The sequence below is a fragment of the Neodiprion pinetum genome, chromosome 3 (assembly GCF_021155775.2).
Source record: "Neodiprion pinetum isolate iyNeoPine1 chromosome 3, iyNeoPine1.2, whole genome shotgun sequence".
NCBI classification, from domain to species: domain Eukaryota; kingdom Metazoa; phylum Arthropoda; class Insecta; order Hymenoptera; family Diprionidae; genus Neodiprion; species Neodiprion pinetum.
Window position 1 is genome coordinate 27,135,299 of NC_060234.1, and position 18,357 is coordinate 27,153,655.

The 18,357-nt window shown below is 42.4% G+C and overlaps 1 protein-coding gene across 1 annotated transcript in view; it reads left to right on the top strand.

Moving 5' to 3' along the window:
- The window catches only part of bru3 (bruno 3), a 537,074-nt gene that overhangs the window by 40,855 nt on the left and 477,862 nt on the right, over positions 1-18,357 (top strand). The window contains exon 2 of the mRNA XM_069134114.1: positions 2,201-2,283. The gene's annotated coding sequence lies outside the window, so the exon portion shown is untranslated. The remainder of the gene's footprint in view (positions 1-2,200; positions 2,284-18,357) is intronic.

An 18,357-nucleotide genomic window follows, 5' to 3' on the forward strand; every position in this document is an offset into this window, starting at 1 on the left:
GTAATTTATTGTCCCTGGGTTACACGGGTAGGTAAATTCACTTCAAACTCGTTGTCGTTATCACTTTATATCAATATTCTCGTCCTGGGTTGAAAAAAGTTTTTCACCCAAATCCAAACGTGCCATAAACCTTAAATACGTTTACAATGGCTTTCGATTCCCGAAATATTGATATTCGACGACTGTATTTTTGCGGAACCGATACTCGAAGGATCCCCGAAAGTTCACACAGCCGCCTATCCCTTCGATGTATGGATTCACTAAGCTAGGAATAAATGTTGGATGTCGAGTTGTTACGAAACTGTGTCAGGATCGATGAAACGAACCATCTGTTCAGTATTCCTAACTCTTCGACGGTATATTTTCAGCGCTTTTTCACCTCGGTTGTCATTTTTTATTTCTATTATTTTTATCCGGACTTCGCGCTGATAATTTCTGTCTCGGTATTGTTTTTCTCCCCAAAATCTACGCCAAAATTTGCAAATACCCAATTCGTATGGTCGCAAGAATTTGCATCATGCTCGCCGTCTGCGAAAGCGTGCAATACTACGTCACAAAAATTTATCACGCAGACACTATTGCCAGAGGTTTCCGGTCGATTTCAATCGGTACCTGCACGTACGAACCGACCAGAAGCCTTATGACGTCGTTAAGGTTAGAGCAATGATAATTAACCTCTGAATCTAAGCGGGAGCCAGAGTCTGACCATTATCGGCTGTATTCACTGCGGTCGTTCGATCGCTCCATCCTTGTTCCACTTACGCCCAGCCTCGTCGTCTTCGAGATTTATTTAAAGGGCTCACCTATATCTGATCGCCATTTGGTTATCTTGCCGCAACAAGACGAATGATCCTTGGCACGCGCGCATCTCTTTCGGGTAGGTTCGCAGTCGGAGTTGAACTTTGAAAACGATCTTGTCGTTAGCAGTTGATCACCCGCACTTTGAAGACTTCATTCCGCTTACACTTCTCTTTTACTCGGGACTAGATTTCACTTGGCATTGAACCCAATTTTTTCCCTCATACGACACAAGTAATTGTCAGCTCTGTAATTTCGGAAGCCTTCATTTTTCGGTACTGCCCGATGTGATAAACGGTATTGGCTCAGCTGTTTATCGAATTTCCGGCGAGTTTCATAATTAAAATAGAGAAGAGTGTAAAAAATGCTCTCGTCTTTTCTTTGCTTCCAGCCAGTTCAGCGTACAATCTTCACGCTGATGAGGTTGAATTTATTTTTCCAACGACGTTCCAGACAGAAGCGTACTTCCCGCATGTGTCTACCTGCGTGCAGAGTTTCTGTTTTCTTCTTTTTCCTTTGCTTTTTATCTTAAAAAATTCCCAGACGGCACTTGGGCGACTTTTACGACGGCCAGTGTGCCGTGTAGTTATCGATGAAATTACCAAGGGTTTCAAAGACGCGTCGTCGTGATCGTGCAGGAGGGCGTACTTTGCGCGATGCAACTCTGGTGCTTGTGCGAACGATTAAAGCTTCATGCATAATAATGGCGAGGCCACGCCACCTTTTACTTTCACATACATGTATACATATATGTATATGATGTATGTATATATACATCTATGTATATGTATTTGTTTTATAGAAATGGTGTACGTGTCGTGTGCCGCGAGTTGAACACAAGCGAAATGATTTAAAACTTGATATTAATTTTCAGAAACAAGGCTCATCTATAAAAATATTCAGAGGTCAAATTACTAGGCTTTTGAAAAGAGATTAGCTACACTAGTCAAAATTCAATACAGATCCAATTAAGTTAGAAAACATAATTTCAGACATAAAATGGTGGCGAAACCGTTGGAGACTGTACTCAGCTGTTTGCAATCTTATAAGTGCAGAAGCTCTGATAATTTGCGATAACAGCAGATGTGACGAGTTTGTTCATTCATCTTATTTTTCAGACGCGTATATAGTTTTAGGTACTGCCGATCCATTGTACAAATTTGCTTTTTACGTAGGAAGTTGCCAAAGTGGTCATTTAACTATTTAAGTATAAAAATACAGCACCGGATTTCATTTATCTTCCTATTGAATCTATCATCCGTCATTGTGGATCGTTAACAGCACCTCTTTTGATTCTTCAGAATGTTACTAACAGAATTAGTATGCAAGTAACATTCTTAAGAGTGTGATTTATCGAATGGATAAATCGTTTATTAACAGCGATTTTTCTGTGTTATTACAGGGTGCGCTTTCCTGACCTACTACAGCCGAGACAGCGCGATCAGCGCCCAGGACGCTCTACATGAAAAGCGGACTTTACCAGGGGTGAGTTTTTTATTTCCCCATTTGCTTTATTCTGTGATTTGAAGTGGTCCAATTGAAGATATTATACCGAGTAACCTTGCTACAGTTTAAAGTACCCATCGGTAGTAGCAATGAAAGTTACAACGCAATTATTCAAAAAACATCTTTCCAATCATAAGAAAGGAAGCTGCTGTATATTAAAAAAGTCACTAGCACATATACTGGTTATTATATTGCAGCAATAACAAAAATGATGGAACAAGCTTGATGATTGTTCAAAGTGTAAAGTCAACGCAAAACGTGCATCCTCGGCATTTTTTTTACATCCGGGTTTTAAACCTCACGTGGTATTTTAAACATTGTTTGATCTATTCTTGCGACAAAGTTCGGTTGAGAAACGATGTTATGCCTTTTTTCAGTATTTTAAACTTGAATTGTCATTAAAAAAGCTGACATGTTAGGGATTCCTGACAACCATGTTTCGACCTCGCATTTAAAAATTCGCAAGGTATGCTTGATCTGATAACATGGAACATCATTCAGCAGCTCGTATAACTTAGGTTGAAAATGTGCAGCTACTTACGCTCGTACATTAAAGGTGCAATGCGACGGCTTCGCAATACGTAAATACAATGGCAGGGTAGATAAAGTCCAGAATCTTAACGCAGCATCATTCCTCGTCTCAAGCTATAAGCGTCTAATTTTATTGAATCTCACCGTTGCAATTTTGCTCGTAAGCCGAGGTAGGGTACACGTCTAGTGTGCTAATCTCTTGCTTAATATTTACTAGAAACGCAACGAGCCCCATGTAGTCGGAGTTTAGCCAAGGGCTGCAATGCATCATTGGATAACTACCACTGGAAGTGCCGTGTCTCTCGTCCCGCTTTTAGTGTTGAGGGTTGACGATACAATCGGTACCTATTTATTTTTACCGACATAATACCACCGACTTAGATTCTATCGAGGAATATCACCGAGCGTACCTTTCGTTATGGCAAATGAAATGAAACGAAGTCATAAAATAAGGGATTTATCACAACTTGAGATATTACTGTAAGTTTTCAAAGATCCGTATATCCTGTCAACTTTGCGTTTTACTCAGAGAATCGTCTCGTAAACACACGTTAAGTATACGTTTAAGAAACCTGTCACTGATTGTGAGTATAAGACTGTTAATTTTTTTGCATAAAAAAAAAATTCATTCTAGTTTTGTAAAGCTCGTATTTCTTTATTATTTATCGAAGATCCAAAGCGGGTTTTTAGCCAAAGAAATTGAAATCCCGACAGCCGGTAACAAATTTTCATCGAATTTTCAGCGAGCTAAAAATATTCACTCGGCACTCTGACATCGTTCCCAATTTGCATGCCAGGTTGCGGCATACGTTGGCGTGCCATTCGCATCATAGTCCTGGCACTTCCAACCGTGCACTTCCAGGACTTTCCGTAGGCAGGAACGGGAGTTGCAGTTACGTTTCGTTAATCTATCCCCGAAACAACACCGAAGCGGTCTTGGCACTGTTGCCAGAGGAAATCGTTTTAAATGTTATGCTGAGAGACGGGGTGGAGGCCTCGCTCAGAGTTATGACTTTATGAAGATAGATACACGCACGAGCCTCAGGCGTCGACCAGCAAAGGGAATAAATTACTCTGGAAAAATTAACAAATTGATTTCGAACCGTCCGGAGATCGTGCCTCGTGAATTTTTCAACAGTTTTCAGTTGTTTGTTCGTTCGGATTTGTTCAATTTTCGCTAACTGGTTAGCGTTTCTCAGTTTTTGCAGCCCCGCCATATTTTTTTATTTCTTATCCGTGATACACTACGCCTCGTTTAACGAACGTGAACCACTGAGCGCTACGTTGTTCTGCTTCGTTGATTGAAAGTTTGTTGAAACAAGTAAAGCTGTTCGACAACACGATTCACAATGCGCGTAAATCGAAAGTATTTTATGCGAAAAATTTTCCATCGCGAACCACATGGTATAGAAAACGGAGGATATAACTTTCAGTCGATGTTCGCCTGCAAAGCGCAGCGCGGGAGCAACGAGTACGTTATGTAAAAATGCACTCTGCGAGCAATTGAATCAAATGGATAGTTACGGCGTCGGTGAAAAACATCTGGAAGCTCTTTTGGTCCGAAAAGCAGACGCCTCTGGTTAGAACCAACTTTGCATAATTCAACGTAGCACCGATTATTCAGAAGCGCAGGAAGCTATTGCATAGCTCAGGTGGCGCCAATTTTTCCGACAAAATTTGGCTCCATAACTTGAATTCTCGCAAGCATACTTTTTAGAAATGTAATTTTTTGCGCGACGCTTACGCCAGCAATAACTCAGTCAATAGATATTCATGGTCAGGTAAAATTTGACGGATGAGGACGTTTTAAATTTGAAATGACAATTTCTGCTAAGCCGCTATTAGTCGCAAAAGACAGATACATAATTAAACAACGTCGAAGTTTCTCTTCGCAGTGAAAATGCTTCGAAAAACGTTTTGTCTCTTAAGTAGTAGCCGAAGTTGAGTACCTCCGTTAATCTGATTTAATTCGAAAGTTCTTGTCCAATCTGTCAAGCTCTGCTAAACGTTTGTGAGCATGTTTCGATATCGTGATTTTGGCAAAAACCAAGCTCACCGGTGCTGTAATTTAACAGAGCATGAACGAGGCTGTGATTTACTTGGACGATTGACTAACGAACGCGAAACCTGCTTTGAAACTGAGCGATAGAACCTGGTCTAAAAGGATCGTGCAGGCAGAGCTTCTATACTTAGCTTTCGATTGTTATAAGTTTTTGGTTCCGTCAGTGTGCATGACCCCGGTGAAAGAAAGAGTGTTAAGCGTGAAGAATGGCAAAACAGTGCTGAAGCCTGAGAGCAACGAATTGCTTCCGCTTCCGGTTGGCGAAAGTCGTTCTGGAAAATCGATCTTGCCACTCAGTTTTTAAGCTCACTACAATACATCATTCTTACAGAAATGACAACGCTTAGACATCGATTTTGAGCCACGTTTACATCGTTCCGAGTTCGAAATCGAAACCGATTGTTTGCCCTGTCAAAAATAATCTAACAATAAATTGTAAATTTTAACGATCTTGGAATTAGAGTTGTTTTCCTGTTTCGAATTTAAGGGATCGTCTCAGTGTGACCCTCCGAAAAATCACTGATTTTCGCGAATTTTTTTTTTAATGTTCAAATAAACTAATCGGTCCGGTTTTTTTTTATAAATAAATACGTTTATGAAGAATACAAAATGATTTTTTTAAAGTTTATTTATTGAGTGCATCATTGTTGTATAAATTGTTGTAATTTCACGTGAAAAAAAAAGGTGCTGCACGGTTTCCACGATGACGGCCGCAATTTTGATCTGAAAAAAAAATTTCAAAAAGATTATTGATCTATAGGAAAGTCGCTATCGCGCTATGGAGGGGTTTTTTTTTTTCAAATTTGACAAAATGGCGGCGGTTTGAACAAAAAGTGTCAAAAGTGTCGAATGTGGCCCGTTTTCGACAGTTTTTCGTAAAAAAAAATAGGAAGTTTTCAAAAAAAAAAAAAAGCTTCCATAGCGCGATAAAGAATGACGTTTAAAATGTTCTCCCGAAATTGGAACTAGATATCTTTAAAACTCTTCCTTTGAGAGTGGAAACCGTTTTGAAAAACACCATTCTGAGAAAAACGCGTTTAAAGATTGAAATTGGAAAAGTTTAGATAAATCGTTTACTTACGATCAATCGGCGATGCCAGGTCTTGATTTTTTTCTTGTGGGTTTCTCTCGTACGTCTATCCGTGGTGGATGTCAAAAACGAACTGAAATGCTTGGACAGTTTATTCTGCAAGGTTATAGAACCTAAGCACCTTAGTACACGCGCAGGTAGAAAAACCGTTCCCTTTCTACAAGAAACGCTGTAGCGACCGTAATAATTTGAATTTCGATTTAAAAATTTGAGAGAATGTTTAGAACAGTGTATACTATACGATAATGCAAAAAAAAAAAAAACAATGTTTTGAAAATTTCACACTGAGACGATCCCTTAAGTCGATTCTCTTGAAATACTCCGTCAAACGGTAAATTTTCAATTGAATTAAAGTTACTCACAGTTATCGGAATATTCAAAGATTTTCAATATATTATTTTTAGTTTATAATAAAACAAATAAAACAAAACAAAAAAAAAAAAAAAAACAATCTCGTAGGTTTTCCATAATAATGAAGAGAATCTGACGATACTTATCATAGCGTATTACTCAACACTATACGAAGTGACCATACATTTTTTACGAAGAGGACTCGCAGATTTTCACGTTACGCAGCGTGCGGTTGTTAGAAGTAAAAAGCTGCGATCATTATTTCAAACATGTCTGAGAGATTCTTTCGCAGATTAAAATCCCGCATTCCCGTTTGTCGCCGGAGTGAGGGATTGCACAGGTTGGAAATGCATACACGTCTCACGTAACCGCGGTAAATATGTATCTTTGAATCTGACAGCTGAAACGGTGATATAGGACGTGTTTCGGTAAAGAAACGAACGGAGAGACGTATTTCACCGCCGTTAATCCATGCATGAGAGAATAATTTCTGCAAGTGTAAAATGCGACCGATAGCCGCCCCGAGAAATGCGAAAAGAAACGGACGCGCGGAGATCTCCCCTTCAGGTTGATATCGTCGAGTGCAGGGCTTCGATCCGTCACCGCCATCTCGAATTCTCCGCATTCTTTCCTAACGAATTTTTTGCACCTTCTTCGTGCACCTGCGATTCACCTTCGTCACGTCGTTCGCGACCCGCTTGGATGTTTGGACGTTCATTTCGCAGCTACTCAATTTTACCGGACTTCGTGATTTACCGATGACGTAGCCTGAATACACGCCTTGTGTGAACGAGTATTTCTGGATTTATTATACACATACAATGCTAAGTTTCCTGGAAAATTTTCAGCTCTTCAAATTCGGTTTTGCCCTATTTCTTTTGTGAAAACACTCACGTTACGGAATTAAAGTCGAAACGGATCTAATTTGAGAAAATTGTTCTATTTAAGTCGCTGAGTTAAAGACGAATCATTATTGAATCTTTCCCACTTTCGATATCCGCAAAAATTCTCATACGAGTTGTAGATTTAATCTTGAATTCATCACAGAGGTGGAAATTTTAGAGTTGAGAGCAATTTTATTTCGGACTATAGTGAAATATTCCCAGCTCGTGCGCAAGTCAAATATAGTGTCATGGCTGAGACTATAAACACAGTTACAAATACCTACTAAATTTTGTGAGATATGCAATGGATTATATCCTACAAATTCTCGACGCTGACGGAATTTGAAACAGTTTATTTGCATACGAAATTTCATCTCATCTATTCACGATGGTTTACTGAAAATTTTCTGATGGACTTATTGGTTTTTCATCGTATTCTTCTGCCTTGATTTATATTTTTTCTATTAACGAACTGGATCATAGAAATGTTTAAGGCATCTTTTGAGTCATCCGTCAGCATCTCAGATGCCGTTTCTCAAAATTTAAGGATATTAACAAAACATAATTCTCGACCGCAGGTAATATCAGTCTAGTTTGCTTACGCAGCAAAACTCAGCGCGATGATTTACAGCATCTGCGATACACATACATACGTACGTACACGCCCGGTGTAGCTAATCAAACCTAATTATGTAAATAGTCATAAATTTAGCTTGCTCACCACACGTATACATGAGCGAGCAGTAAACAAGGACGTTCTTCAATTTTGGTTACGAAATGAGCATTGAGTAACGCCGGCTCCTGAATAAATTTAAACATCACCAAATCGCAGTAGCCGGGTATGAAGCTTCTCCCTCTTCGATTCCAAACTTATTCCCCGATTGAAGAAGAGGATCGTAGAGTGGAAGATTCGAGAGCAGTCGATTTTTCGACGTCTATCCACCTCTTCGAGGGCGGCGGCTCCCCTCCTTCCACCATTTTACCGCAGACTTGAGATATTTTCACGTTGATAAACTGTCTACTTTGATCCTGCCTTTTTACCCTTTTTTTCTTAATTATCCACTTTTCGAGCACTCCGCTAATCAATTTTTTCTCCAGTATCCGCAATTACAGCGACATCGTCTCTCATCAGAAGAGTCGACGAGGGATCAAGTTGCGATTCATTATCAAGAGTTCGATAATATGCTTTTTCAACCGGATCAACATCCACAAAATGTGTAAGCGATTCTTTAATCGACCAGAAAATATTCTCGCATAAAAGTTCTGCCGTTTTACCTGCGTATAGTTTTTGTGATTCGAATCAGGGGAATAAACGTGGGTTTTCTATCATGAAAGTTTAAGAGGGGAGGGTCATAATTTAACCGTGTGTAAATACGTAAATCAATCGTCGATGCCAAGGAAGAGAAAAAAAATTGTAACCATCTTTCCTCGCGAATGTTGTAATTCGAGCGGATCCGCTTATGGTCGAATGGGGAGTGTAAAAAAATTGATCCATTTTCTACACCACACGTGAAATTCTGATAAACCGCAGGAACATCTGGCGATCTGTTAATGTTAGGCTACAGTCGGCTACGCCAGACTAACATCGCCGACCAACACAGGAACGAAACCTCCGGGCGGAGGCTTGGCAGACGCGGCAAGGTAAATAAACAGGAATTAAATATGGAAAGCTCTATACGCGAAGTAACGGCTTAAGCCGCGGTCGAAACTTCCGAAATTTCGAACCGGACCTCGCGGCCTGCACGGAATCGTTGTAGAATCGAATTGCCTCAATGGCGGAACTGAGCTACGCGAAATAAATTCGCATTTCTAGAGATCGCAGCTGCTCTTTCGAGTAGGTGCTAAAAGTGATCGACCGTGTGACAAAAGTCCGTAAGACAATGAAGTCCGTTTCGCTCTAACAGCGAGCAAGAGGGCGAAGATTGCGATGGCTATTTTCAGATTTTAGGTACACGGACGACGTGACAGGAGATACGCGATGGGAGATGAACGCGGGGCGGTCATCCCCGAAATTCATCACATCTGAGTAAACTACTTGATCGCGTGATCGCTCGTCGGTTCTTATCGCGATGTCGGATCCACCTAAGATCCACGCTTGTTTGATACAGCATTCGCGTGGTTGATGGTATGCAGCGGCGTCGAAGCTGAAAATTTTTACGAGCCGCACAGAATATTCGGACGGAGCAAGAATTCAAGGGGCAGGCTGACCTGGGTCGGTGAATCGGGGGAACACCGAGTGGCTTAAAGGTTTGGATAAATTACTCAATCGCGTGGGTGTCTCCGTGGGACTAAAAAATCCAGTTGTTCGTGACAAGGGTATCTGTATCTGCCCATCTCCACCGCCCTCTTATTCGTTCACGTGTACCTTTCCCTCCTCCCCATACGATGTTAAGGGAATTTATGGGTGTTGTCCAAATTTCAATTGCGGTTTGGGACGCGAAGTCGCCGAGTCGCGTGAATTTGACGATTACAGGAGGAACCTGCGTTCAGTTTTTAATTAAGGCTGGGCTTCTTAGCCGCCCCACAGCAGCTCGATTCGACGAGGCGCTACGTTCTATTCCAAAGAATATTAACGACGCTGCATAGCCTTAACGGTTCAACGCTAGAACTATAAATAATCCAAGAGAATGCGGCCGTTGCTTCGCAGTCTTTCTGCGTAAGTATAATCAATATCCTTTGTCGCAACAGATACGAGCGGAGCGTTGAGAAGACTCCTTTTTTTTTTCTTAGCACGATGACACGACGAGAGGTTGGGATGCGGTGATTGTCGCATTTTTTTTATACCCGCTTTTCGCTGACGATGAGCGTACTCATTTTGTATTCGCATTTTATGCCCTTGCTTTGAACTAGGTTCTTCAGACTCTCATTTTTTTTTTTTTTTCATCTACGTATATTCACAATGTCAAAATACGGTATACACTTGAGACGTCTGTACTTGAGTGGACTGTATAATCGGCCCAAATTTATGCGGCAAAGTAAAGAAATGACTTATTTATAAATTGATGTATATATACAGACAATCTTAGCTCTCTGCTCCAGGCGAAATACATCACAGTGTACATCGCCTACGAGTATCTAGCCTGAATGCTGAATTTACGTAACATACCTATTTGTATACGCTGGAACATCGGTTTTTTTTCTTCTTTTCACTATATCTCATACAGTAAACGTTCAATGGGATGTTTAATAATTTAGTAGAAGTCTAGAAACAGCGTTTAACGGGAGAACAAGATATTCAGGGAAGATCGGTGAAGGGCCAAGTTACCACGAATTTTTCGGTGGTAAATCTTAAAGTGAAAAATCAGATTTTGACGAAACATCAAAGTTTCGAATGCTCGGAAACCTGACGCTCAAAGTTCCGGAAGGGCGTGACACCGACAACTCAAGGATCCGAAAGTGCGAGAATGAGAAAATTCAGAAATGTGTATCATCGAAATTCTGAATGATCCAAGATTTTCAGTACTGTGAATTTTTATCTTGACGAAATTCATCTCTTTGATCTTTCATTGTTTTGGACTTTCGATACTTTGACGTTCGAAGCCTTGGTCATTCTGATTTTTGCTTTTTCTAATTTCTTACACCCACTCGTTGAGTAAACTAAGCTGTGTGAGCATATTTTAATTTTCGCAATTTTACTCCATAGAAACTTTATTTTTCGGATTTTTGCTCTATCGGAACTTTGTTCTATCGTAACTTGAATTTTCGGAATCTTGCATTTCGGAACTTTGAGCAGTCGGGTTTCCGAAAATTCGAAACTTTGTTGTTTCGTAAGTTTTATTCCTCTACTTGAAATTTCACTACCAATTAATTCTGCATCAGGCACTTTGGGAACTTTTCAAATTTGGAACTTCAGCCCCACCCTGTCGATGATTACAGTCACCCGATGATGAAATTACCTAATTTACAGACTTGTGCGAGGTTAAAATTTTCGATCTTAGATAATCTGGTTTGGTCGCATATCGTTTTCATATGGTGTAAACTAGGAATTATCACTGGTGAGAGGTGATAAGATTCAATTCTCACTTTCGATGTTCCGGTAAACAGCTGTAAGATACTGATCATAATTTTTTCGTAATAACCGTTTTCCTAACGCCGGGAAAATTCATCCGATCTACAACACATTTCTTTTCCCCTAATTTCCAAGCGGTGCTTTCACCTTCGCAATAAGCGGTACAAAAACTGAGAGAATCAGAATTCGCGGAAACAGTCCGATTGCCAGTATAACAACGTTAAAAACCCCGCGGAGGAGCGGCGGATTGATTTCGCGCAGGAATGGAAAGGACCGCATATGTTTCATCGGTACCTTCGTGAGGTAGGCAAGGCGCGACGGGGTTGGGGGATCCTTATCGCCTCGCGTCCGGTTGGCATTATACAGACGTGGCTCTGCTTGGATAATAACGTACGCAGTGCGGGGCGAGGGGCGAGGGACGGCGGGCGTCGCGGCGCGGCCAGAGGCGTGCAGGCGGCGACGCCTGAGTGACCGAGCTCGCTCTCCTGTTCTCCGGTTTCCTCCCTCAGCTCCGCAGCTTCGCCGTGCTTTCGCCCGCCGCCGATAGACGTAGTCAGAGGGCTCCGTGTCCGCTCGCACCCCTCGCGACGCCGCGCGTCGCGGCGCCGCACCGATCAGCACCGAACCCCGACGAGTATCTCCGAACAAGCGCCTCCACCCTCGTGCGCGCCTCGTGGACTCGCGGGCGGCAGCTTCCTTCCACCGTTTCCAACGCTTCCAACGCTTTCCACCGCCTCTCCTCCTCCGCCTCCGTCTCTGCTTCCGCCGCCGCCGCCGCGGAGAAAATCCTGCCTTGGCTCTGGGCTGCGTCGCAGTTTCGCGCGGCCCTTTCTGCCCTTACCCGGCGTTGTCCTTTCGTCGTTAAATCACGAGCTTGCGCGCCCCGCGACTCGCATACTCTGCCATCGCATCTCGCCGCATCCTCCGACTGCATATCACTTTTCATCCGCGGCTATCCTGCACAATACAGCCGACCTTTGGCGATAACTCTTCGTGTATGACGCGGATTTGGTATCGAACGGAGTTTTGCGCGGGAAAAATTAACGGCTCACTATTACGTGCCGGGTTTCGTACTTGAGTTGATTTTTTAACACAAAGAAGAATCTGGAACAGTAGTTCTCTTTTTCTGCTCCAACTAATTCGTGACATTTCGGGTAATTGGTGTTGTTTGGAAAGTTGTCGGGCTGCGGTGATTGTACTCTGCTGAAAAGCTCATCACGTGTCGCGTGTGTACAGTGAGGGTGTGTATTTCTCCGTGTTCCTTGTGCTGTGCAAATTAACGGGGGTCAAATTTCTTGGCATGTAGAAACGTCCGTGTACTTGAAAGTGGCTAAAAAAGAGTTTCACGCTCGTCAATGTTTACTCTGTAAATATAGCCCGAAAGGTTATTTTTTACATCCTTCTCTTCTCTTTCCTTTTTTTTTCCACCCAAAGAATGAGTATTACATAAATGAAATCACCCGTTGCTACCGCGGTTGGCGCGTTTCAATATTAAATTGGTGGTGCTATAAGGTGTCACCAGCTGTTGACTGTACGCGATAAAAATATCATCATCAGTGATAGTCGAAGTAGTGAAATGAAAGTGTCGAAACAGTCACCGGTGGTTCGATCGCTTCAGTCAACGATATATCAATCGGTACGCGAGAATTCGGGAGGAAACGCGTGTCTAACAATTTTCAACCTTCCGAGCGCGAAGTGAACTTGCGCAGAAGCGTACAGCTGATAGCTGCGCAATAAAAGCCACGCTCAATTCGAAGCGCAGTGAGAAAGTGTAACGAGGAACGTGCGGCACGTGGCGTCGCGTTAAATTCAGTACACACACGTACCTAGATTATAGAGTCTCGAGCTCTAATTAACGTTAATCAAATGTTCCTAGTCGATCCGTATTCGTGATACATCGTCAAGTCGTTGCACGAAATTTAATTTTGACTCAAGAAAAAGCTGTTACTAATTGTCTTTGACAAGTGGTGCCTTGTGTTTACGAAGTTGCTCCAATTATACCTGCAGTTGTAACAGAGCAGAGTGGAATTTATTCAGTGAATTGTCTATATTGTGATCAAGAAATAATAACATACGCCAGAAGGCGAAGACGTCATCATGGTTGACTTCATTACTTATCCGGAAATCTCGTACCTTTACGGCGATCTTATGGTGAGAGCAGATTACACTTGGTGATTTTACATCTACTATTCTTGGATTTTGTTTTTTTACTAGAAAACTACAGGTTATATTGAACGTGATTTGATCAGTTATTAGAAATAGTATCGACGCCTGCCAAACTCATCCAGGATAGAACTGAACTATTTTCTATCCATTCGAAAAGAATTTTTAGTTTAATTAAAATTTCACATAATTTAGTTTCACGCGACGCGTGCTTGAATAGAACGCCATCGCCGTTTGTACTCTGTTTTCGATCCGTGTCGGAGATGCTGAATATCGTATCTAAATACAATTTAAAAATAGATGGATTTTTACTCACTTTCTTTGTGAGGGTTGACGTCGATTACTTCACAGCCAGCTGCTACTTCTTCGTTAGATTTAGCCTTGAGATCGAATTGTGCTTGATTAACTTACTTTGATTTTCATAGCATGCTTAGCTCGGAGTATCAAAGTCAAAATTTTCGAAGATCTTGATTGAGAAAATTACGTTTCTCAATCCCCACCGAGGATGCAAAGTTGTCCATTATTACTCCAAATGAAAAAATCGGTCAAGCAACAATTTTAATTAAGTAATTTCGATAGTTTTTAGAATAACTGATATCAGCGTTAATTTATGAAATCGATTCGAAAAAAATATGTAATAAATTATTGCCATAAATCTATTGAAGCTCGCGAAATGCTGGAGTCTGTTTTTATACAGTAATCTGACAAACTTATAAGGTTTCAATTTCAAACTTTGCGAATTTCATTAGTAATTGTTTCTAGAAGTGAATCTGATAGCTCGAAGTTTGTATAACGTAGCGTAAATTTACCTGAGGGTAATTATTATATTTGATCTGTCTTTGAGATGTGGATTTGATTTATCGTTGAACGAGTGATAACAGCTGGAAGGATGTCGCAGTGGTTGATTTACGCGTGATAAATTTTGACTTGAAGTATGGACGAAAAAAGTGCGAAATGGAACGGAAAGGAAGAGCGAAGATGCGGCGAATTGGAACAGAGTCTCTTCAACTTTTCAATCGCTCCGCTTCTTCCTAATTCCCGCTTCGAAGTGCTCTTGCCTCCAATTCACGAGTTAATACCGCAGCTTGATCGGGTTGGCTTTAGGTATGATTTGCATGAGAATCGTCTCGTCGTCCGAAGATTCGGGACGCTCTGCCGTTCTTTGTCCACTCTATACGCGCTTGAGACGAGATTTCTGCGACGCCGAGTAAATTTAAGAAAGCTAATTAAAATCGGTCTAGATTTCCCGACAGACCGTGAGTTCGCCTTTCCCTAGGCGCTGGATCAAAGCGATGCTCACCCGAAGCGCCCCTCGTGTCGTAACTTCCACAAAACTAACCCTCTCAGTATGCCATTATCCCTGCAACCTCGCGCGAACTATCAAAGCTCGGCAGCCGCATGCCGTGATCCCTGCCTTTTGCAGGTATACTGATGCGGAAGAGAAATTTCGTTTTATCAAAAATCATATGGTGAGATTGAACACGGAATTCCTGAGATAAAGATAACTGCAAATTTCATATCAATTTCATTTATTACGGCACTTGTGGCGATGACCGCGCAAACCAATCAGATTTTAGGATAGTGTAGTTTCTTCGTGCTACAACAAAGAAGATGACGCGACGAAAGCTGTACGTATTTTCACGTTATTACCACGCTTTCGAGCACGAATCGTCGATGGCGAAGGGGAAATTGGAGAACCGAGAACCGTACCGTGTTTGCGAGTTTGAGAAAAGCACCGTGAAGGTAGAAAACAGAAATGCTGGAAGAAAATGTAACGGCTGCCAGTCAGAAGAACGGTGAACGGCGAACGGGCTGCGCCCCCAGTGGCTAGTCTAGCAAGAAACTTATTTCCTCTGTGCGAATGGCGGTGGGTTGGGCTGGCAGGCCAGAGCCTTAGTGGGTAGTAAAACGTTTTCGAGAAACAGGGGTGGAGTGAAAAAAGGAGGACATGAATTGCAGGCCAGGTGGTTTCGCCCTCGCAAGATTTAGACAACCTCCGCGGTCCGCAGCCGTTCGGCAGCTGCGGGCGAAGGTAATTTCTCGGTGCAATTCTCGGTGCCCATTGACCCGGAGATTTGTCACTATTTCCGCAAATTGCAGCGTCGTCGATCCGCACGCACGCGCAAAGAATTACACGCACAAATCACGCCCGTGTCTAGAAAGAGATAGGCCGGTCTAAACTTTGCAATTAATTTCCGCGCAATTAGCGGAGAGGTTCTGTGAGCCGAAAATTAATCCTAGGGTCAGAGTTGGCGGGTGTGGCTTTGGACCAGGCAAAGAAGTACATTCGGGCGTCGCGTCGCGTCGGGAGAAACGCGCTATGTACGAAAATCCATCCCTCACGCCTCCATTCTCCGCGTTTTATCTCCCCGTTTCTTTCAACGAATTAACCAGCTGCTCTCACCTTTTTTCCCTTCCTATTCCGAATACATTTTTTACCAACTTTGGCACCGACCCCGCGTTCGCTCTCGCTTCCTTCCTGCCTAATAGATATAGGTACGAGGACAGGGCGATTAAAGCTGAGGGTGAAGCAATGAGCAGCGCCCGAAATGGGGAAAAAATCACATGGAAACATGTTCAGCAGTGTCATTCTGAAGCAGTATAGAGGTTCTTTAAAAGGCACGCGAGTAGAACGAAAGTTCGGCTATTTTCGCTACAACTGTTTTTTCGAAAATCACATATGACAGGGTGAGTAATAAAATGGCACACCTATCTCAAATTTCTGCGCGATGACTCATTGACGTTAGCGCGAAGAACCAGCTAACGTACAAAATATGATATTGCTCATACCGTGACAAAAATTTTCGTTAGTTTTTGACAGGCGGGAAGGAAAGAGGTGCCCCGTCGAGTCAGTGACCTCAATCGTCTTTCGCGCCAGCCCCAGGCGCGTAAATATTTAGATTAGGAATATACAAAGAGGGCTCGGAAAGAAATAATTTGAATAAACGCCCTCCGCTGCCGCTGTCAGAATTCTCTGCATCTTCGTATTTCAAACTCCGCCAAACCGAGAGAGCGCAGAATCTGCCGCGTGACTGGCACAACCAAGATTACGCATCCACCGTGCCTGAACTTTCGAGTGGTAATAGCCGATGATGGTTTATCATGCTTGCGGTGCTCGGTTGGAAAAACAGTGCAACATATGCGGTTGAAGCGTGGTTGTTGAATTTTCGAGTGTCGGCAGCAGCAACCAGCCAGCTCACTAGTCGAGATAGCCCCTCGCGTATTTTTGGTGGCGCACTTGAGATTGGGAATTTAACCATTACACGCATTCCACCGAGTATTTTTAATCATTCATATACTCGCGGCTTTGAGAGGCTGTTTCGGAAGGAAAAATAAAACGCGGAGGGAACTTGTCGAAGTATCCGTACGCTGCACTATTTCGGGAAATAGAGACCCATGCATTGACGACCGGTTTGTGGATCGATAGATTCGGTTGGTTGGAAAAACATATCCTCATGATTTGTGAAACTTCTGAATAACAGAGTTGTAAACTATTTATCAGGAATCACGACCATCTTGCATACGCATAACCGTTCCCCGTATTTTAAGTAAGAAAGCAAACACGAGGGGAAATCGCGGACTGTGTTACATTTTATACTTTAATATCCTCGATATATTTTCTCCACCCGTATATAGGTCGTAATTTTAATTTCTCGCCAAACCCACGTGTGCGGCTGGACAAATTAACACTCAACACACAGTTTAACGTCGGTCGAGATATTATCGCGAAGCTTTACACCCGAGAAATTCACCACCCGACAACTGTACGGGACTGAACAAAGCTTGTAGGATCAAAATAATGTCTCCGGGAGAACGAAAGTACAAATATACCAGGATAACGACGCCTCGATATATTTTCCGATTTTAATGTAGTTGTTGAAATCGAAAGCTCGACTGTGTAAAATCAGAGATACAGCTCCGGTGAGCGGACGAAAGAAATGTAGTTTTTATTCTATTTACTTTCCTGAACGCTCTACTTGACTAAAAATACGAACAGCAAAATTGAATTCGCTGAACTATTCGTTTGTCTTCGGTGAAAAATAAATTTAGTAACGGATTGTTATCGTATTCGATAAAATATTTTCTTCGCTCTGACACCTGTGAACCCAATATTAACATGCAAATTTCAAAATATTTCAAACGTTCTTCAGAAAATATTCACTGTCCCCTTTTGTTTCATCCTTGCTCTGCTAAACTTGTGCATTTCACTCGAGGAGTCTGTGTTCAGATATTCTGTCATGTCGCCGATGTGAAAAAGATCAGTTATTGGAGCTTGAAACAACGACGACCAGTAAAATGACCGAAATTTAAAATCCGTTCGTTAAAACAAAATTGTCACCAAACCATTTTTCCGAGTCACGGTAAAAAACATATTTTTCAGTTTCACGGTATTGTGACATTGATATTGCTGTTTTTGAAAGAAACTTACGTCAACGTCAGCTAGAGCTTTTCCTAAATGAGTGATGGGTATTCGTCTAAGGTGTGTCCGTACAAGGCCTCGGCTGTAACAAACACACGGAACACGTGAAGAGAAATATACCCAACGAGTTCGTGGTTCGGACTGGTGTGTGCACCGCGTGACAGTGACAGACAATCCCACTGAAAATCCTTTCTGATCCGAGAGCATCTAGCGCTTCGATTGTTGCCCTTCCCTCCCGCCCGAATCCCCGGCACTTTAGCACCCCTGGCACACCCTCCAGCCCACCACGCCGACCTACTTCAGCTTGACTGGATGGCTGCAGTAACTTTGAGCCTAAATCTCGTGAAATATTAATGTCCACTGGGTCCGAAGGGTGGTGTGGCAAAAATTCAGGCTCAACGATGCACGTGTGTTGAGCCCGGGGCCGCGGGCTCGCCGGGTCTTCTTCGCGGTTTTACCCGGCCGAGGTTCAGGGCGCCTATAGAACTACGTGCATGCGGGTATTTTTAACCCACGTTACGTTACAACAGAAGGTGTATTGTA